Source organism: Macrotis lagotis, chromosome 1 (assembly GCF_037893015.1).
Source record: "Macrotis lagotis isolate mMagLag1 chromosome 1, bilby.v1.9.chrom.fasta, whole genome shotgun sequence".
Classification (NCBI taxonomy): Eukaryota; Metazoa; Chordata; class Mammalia; order Peramelemorphia; family Peramelidae; genus Macrotis; species Macrotis lagotis.
Genome location: NC_133658.1, coordinates 835,078,257 through 835,084,257, shown reverse-complemented (window position 1 = coordinate 835,084,257; position 6,001 = coordinate 835,078,257). Strand labels below are relative to the sequence as shown.

The 6,001-nt window shown below is 33.5% G+C and overlaps 1 long non-coding RNA gene across 1 annotated transcript; it reads left to right on the top strand.

Moving 5' to 3' along the window:
* Nucleotides 1-2,211: 2,211 nt before the first annotated feature.
* Nucleotides 2,212-4,448, top strand: LOC141488975 (uncharacterized). Its single transcript, XR_012468874.1, has 3 exons — nt 2,212-2,343; nt 2,618-2,720; nt 2,883-4,448. It is a non-coding gene; the product is annotated as an uncharacterized LOC141488975 (long non-coding RNA).
* Nucleotides 4,449-6,001: the final 1,553 nt, after the last annotated feature.

The window sequence follows — 6,001 nt, the reverse complement described above, 5'->3', positions numbered from 1 at the left end:
TAAATTAGCTTTCATGGGGTGGCTAGTTGGCACAATGGATAGAGCACTGGCCCTGGAATCAGGAGTACCTGAGTTCAAATCCGACCTCAGACACTTAATATACCTAGCTGTATGGCCTTGGGAAAGCCACTTAAACCCATTTGCCTTGCACTAACCTAAATAAATAAATAAATAAACAAATAAACAAATAAATAAATAAACAAACAAACAAATAAATAAATAAATAAGCTTACCTGCATTCTTTACTAATGAGGATGGGTCAGTGGTGGGAAGTGGGTCAGGATTTATATATATATATGTGTGTGTGTGTGTGCATATGTGTATATATATATGTTTATATATATACATACATATATATATATATATATATATATATTGTTCCTATTGTTCATGTATTGATTTCTCACTCTCCCATCTATATGGCTGAGTAGAAGCCTGTGTCTCAAGAATTGAATAAAGACTTTTTCTCTTCATACATTGAAAAATCCCCAAAATATATTTAAGGGGGTTACATACCACACATCATCTTTTAAACAATGTCTGGCATATAGTAGGTGCTTAATAAATGTTTATGGTTTGATTAAGTGACTTGTGAGAACATATATACAGGGATTTTGAGTTGCAGAGTAGGATTAGCAAATCCTTTGATTCAGCTATATGTATATTGATATACAAATATATATATATATACGTATATATATATATATATATATGTATATCAGGTTTAGACACTAACAAGCAATCAAAAGCAGAAAAGAATCTTTAGGTACATAAAATAATGTTTGCATCTTTTTCATGGTAGCTTCCAATTGCAAAGATGCTTTCCCATTGGGAAATGACTAAGCAAATTGTAGCATATGAAAATAATTCAATATCATTGTACCATAAAATATGATGAAGTAGATAATTTCAGAGAAACTTGGAAGACCTTTAAGAAATTATGAAGAGAGAAGCAAGCAGAAAAGGAGAACAGTTTAGGCAACGAGAAGATTACAGAGAAAAATAACTTAGAAAGATTTAGAACTCTGATCAGTGCAATGATGGACCATGAATCCAAAAGCTTGAACATGAAACATACATTTTTTTTGCCAGAAATGTAATGAACTTAAAATGAAAAAATAAATATCATTTTTGGGCATAACTTCTTTGAGATTTTACTTCCTGAACCATGTGGACCTGCACTGAGGGGTATGTCTCAAAATACTAAAAAATGGAATGAATATTCTGAATTCAGCTCATGAATTCTATGGGATCCCTATTGGTGAAAGTTATAATAATAACAATATAGGCATAGTGATCTTGATTGCCTAGGTCTTCAACCCTAAATAGTGCTGATATGATACCCAGAGATCTGGGATTCAGACCCTGATCTAAACAGAGGAAGACTCCAAAATATCAGCTAATCCATGCTAACATACTCCATAACTAATTCTCTCTTGTCTGATTTCTATATTAAAAAAAAGCCCAAAGAGAGAACCTTTGAAAAGATACACTTTTGTTGTTTGGCCTCCACTCCAGGCTGCCCCTATGTAAATGATTCATTTTGAATATTAAACTACTTTTGTGATCAGTCTGGAACTCCCCACCTCTTTCTTCTGTATCAAATTAGACCCCTGGTTGGGGGGGGGGAGCTTTGAATATCCAATTGCAGGGAAAATTCTAGGAATAACAAATGGCATGGTCAGCTGGATATCAAAGAAATGAAAAGGGGAGTAAGGGTGATACTGGGAGAAATCTTATAACCTCTAAGTGGGGCAGGAAGGCCCCTAAGCTGGATACATATGGGCTACCATGTGAGTATGAAGTCACCTCAAAAACACCTATAGGCCTGGAGACCCTCCTAAGGGTTAACTGATGTAGAGTGGCTGCTCTTCAGGGCTTTCAGGGAAGTTACAAGAGTGTTGGAGGAGGAAAAGAACAGCAGATAGCAGAAGAAATAAAGCAAGATTAGTATATGCAAAAAGTTACAGAACAAAAGGTTGGGGATTTGGCAGACAAGGTAGATAGGAGGGAGAAGCATGTAAGCTTGCTGGTTAGCTTGACTGAAGGGAGTTAAGCAGGTGGACAGGAAGATAAGGTGGATAATTGTGAGGGAGGAATGAGATCCCAAAATTTAGGCTCCTGAGGAAGAGGAGCATAGTAAAACCTGAAAAGAAGATAAGATAGGCAGACATATGTTTACGAATTGGAAATACCAAAGTTTAGGTTTACTTTTGTTGTTGTTGTAGTTTTTGTTTCTGTCATATGTATGTTTCTCATGAGTACTAATGTGTCCAAAGATGACTGTTCCCCTTATGGGGATTGCTGTGGGCCAAATTTCATAGCTATATGACCCTGAAACCTGTAAGTATTTTATGTAATTGGTGAAAATGTGCATTTTAACTTAATTTGTAGATCTAAAGTATAGGTTAGAAAAGAATTTTCAGTGCAGCTAAATTGTTGGTCTGTTTGTATTTCTTGTATGGGTGTTTCTATGTCTCTTTGTCTTTTGTTAGCTAATTTACAGTTTTAAGAAAGATTTTATTCTTTTTCCTCACATTTCTGAACTGTGGTCAAGTTTTTCTTATCTCTCCCTCCCATCTTCCCCACCATGACTAATTTATTGTTTTATGGCTAGAGAAGAAGGACCTTTCACTAATTAGGGAGAGACATGTTTGGTTGCTGATTGGTCTGACCCTGCCTCATGAAAAGTCTTTTGTGAAATGGGACACAATCAAAAGGTAACTGAGTTTGATTGAACTATCTAGTTTGGTATCAGGGTTCATACAAGTTTAAATTCAACACTAATCAATGTAAATATAGTTTTTGTGACTTGGGATATGAACCATGAAATTGGTAATCTTGCTACAAATTATATAAATTTCCTATTCGTTTTATCATAGATTTCTGTGTTTAAATCTCAAGAAATGTCTTTTTTCTTACCATACAAGAGGAACTTATTTAAGGAAGCAACTTGGAAACACCTTATGTTACTGATGTGAATGATATATCAGGATTTATTGTTGTAAGTTTAGATCAATCTGTTAAAATTTTTGTAATTGCTAAGAAACTTTTATTTTTTTTTGCTGCCTCCATCTTTTAAGCAATAACTAAATTGTAACAAATAATGAGAAAAAATTATGGTTTTGATAAGTAAATTTGTGAAAAAAGTCATGACTTTAAATTAACCATATAGTTGGAAACAAAGTTCCAATAAGTGATTGAGTCTAGTTAACAGCAAAATGTGCTAAAATTATAAATGATATATTCAATTGAATGAAAAGTCTGAAATATGGTTGAATAAGAAAAGGAAAATTGTGTAGTCTGTGTAATTGGTTTGGAGGACTTAAAAGAGAAAAAAATAAAGGCTTGAGGGGGAAATTAAAGCTAAAAGAAGGTTTGGGTTTTTGAACCATAAAAATGAACAGATGTTTTAAGCATGTTGAGAGGATATGAACAAATTTGACTTTGTTTAAGTAGAAAGATTAAGTATAAAAATTGTAGCTTGATTTGAAAGTCACTAGAGAAAAATTAGAGAGCTATGAGTTAATTGATAAGCTATGGATTTCTTCTGAGATTGTGGAACTCAGATTTGAATTAAATTAAAACCTGCTCTTAAGTATGATAATTGGAGTAAATTAAATTCCAACATCAGATTCCCACTTTTACAATCTTTGGCAGTGGATTGGCTGGAAATTATATGAAATAACATTGTGTAAATATAATACTATAATATTAAAATCAAAACCCAAGATTTTGTGCAATACCATTTGAAACATCGATTCAGTTATAATTGTAATTTTCATTACATTTATTTTTGTAGGGTTTTTTTTTTGCAAGGCAAATGGGGTTAAATTGCTTGCCCAAGGCCACAGAGCTAGGTAATTATTGTGTCTGAGGTCCGATTTGAACTCAGGTACTCCTGACTCCAGTGCTCTATCCACTGCACCACCTAGCTGTCCCTTTTTCATTACATTTAAAGTATAGCACGTCTCTCCTAATTTGATGTTTAAGATAAGTTAGAATTTATTACACTATTTGGCTTTAAGACAAATTGGGAAAATGTATGGATCTACAGTTCGTTAACTGAGTGACCTTATGCAAGTTATACCACCTCTATTTACCTTAGTTTACTTTATATTATTGTAAAAGTGCCTAACAAAATGCCTGGCATAGGGCAAATACTATAAATGTTAACTATTATTATTATTTCCTTAATTAGGTATAATTGATTCATATGTGATAATTTTATATGGGGACTTCTAAGTACGGCAATCTTGAAATGCATTCAATTGGACGGGAGTCACTTTATCAGTAATGGGTTTGTTTCAAATACAAAATAAATTTTTTTAATATTGTGCAAATTGGTAAAATTTTGAAGCAGTTATATTGGGCAAATTTTAATAACTTGGATATCTTTAGAGTATGAACTGAAAGAACATAAAAAGATGGTGGAAAAATTATTTAAAACCAGGTATGTTATTTTATTTACCCTACTATCACTGTTCTATATAGTATTTTATAATTTTTATTTAGGAAATTATATATTTGCATCTTTGCCTGAAATTAAGAAGTTATATCTACAGTTATTTGAATATAATTTATGAAAATATAGGTTATTCAAAGTTATCAAAATGTTGAAACCTAAAACTGATAATTGATTACTGTGTGTGGAAAGGGAAAAGGGTGTCAAGGAACACATAGCTCAGAGTAGAGTAGATGGAATGGGCAGACAAAAATGAAAGGGTCAGTTCTTTTTCAGGGGTCCCTGTCAATTCCCCTTATTTCATAAACTTTCCGTGTTCCCTTGTGTGGGCAAGGCCATCAGCCCTGGGAAATGAACTAGTTTGGGTTATATAATTCCTACCTAAACAATGAACTTGGTTTACTGGGAATTTAGTTTGTTTATTCTTAATATGGAAATGCTGTCTAATGATTGCTCTTTACACCTGAAAAAATTTAAACTTGAGAAGGAAAAATGAAGAATGTTAAGTGAAATCTCATATACATGTATGAGTTCTGTTAAACTTTTATTGCTTATTGCAATTCTTTGAGAGGAAAAAACTAACTATATCTAACCCTTAGCTATGATTAGTGAAATCTGAGACATTTGGGGCAAAAACTCTTAGGACTGTAACTAATTTTATTTTGAGGTTTGAATTCAGGTATATTTGTCTTATGGATCATTAAGGCAACAATCCACCATTTGAGAGAAATACCACAAACTACTCAGAATGAATGTGGTCCTAACTGTTATAGGTATAATTCTATATCTGGGAAAAGACAAGATGATGACTTTTGACCTAGATTAAAATAGAATTTTTCTGGTTCAGATTCCTCTGTGTGTTCTTTGAACAGGAATGTTTTCTGCCTGACTGTTCCTGAGTCTGACTATGGTGTATAATTGTTACTGCATGGTTGGTTGTCACCTATGATGCTGTTTTATCTTGTTGCTATAATCATGTCCATTATTTTTTACCTTTATAGCAGATTTCTACAATCTGAGCAAGTAGTTAATAGGCCCAGAAGAATGGGTACATGCATAATATGTCCTTATGCCATGCAGTGCTACCCTATGAGTTGAAAAAAGGAGCACTATCCAGGTTGGAGAACTGCCATGAGATAAAAGTCAGAAACTGTTGTGTCATATGTATTCCAGGCTAAGAGCTATGAAGGGCTAACACAGAATTAGTTATATGCTTTAACGAGCAAGATGTACTTCAGAGCTTAGATAAGGGAGTAGCTGCATGTCTGAGCTAATGAGGTGTATGGCTCAGATAGATAGCGCATTCTGAGATAATTACCTTCTGCACTCTGTTTATCAAATCACTGTTTGGTTCTCAAAACAATCACCTAAGACTTACACAAGGATATGCATGTGAAAAAAATGCTTGCTAAAACGCTTATGTAATTGGTTACGTAAATGTAGAGTATAAAAGTATGTATCCTGTGATCAATAAACGAACCAGTTTATGCATCATATTGATGTCGGCCTGAGTTCCCTCCGCCGGACTCAACAAGA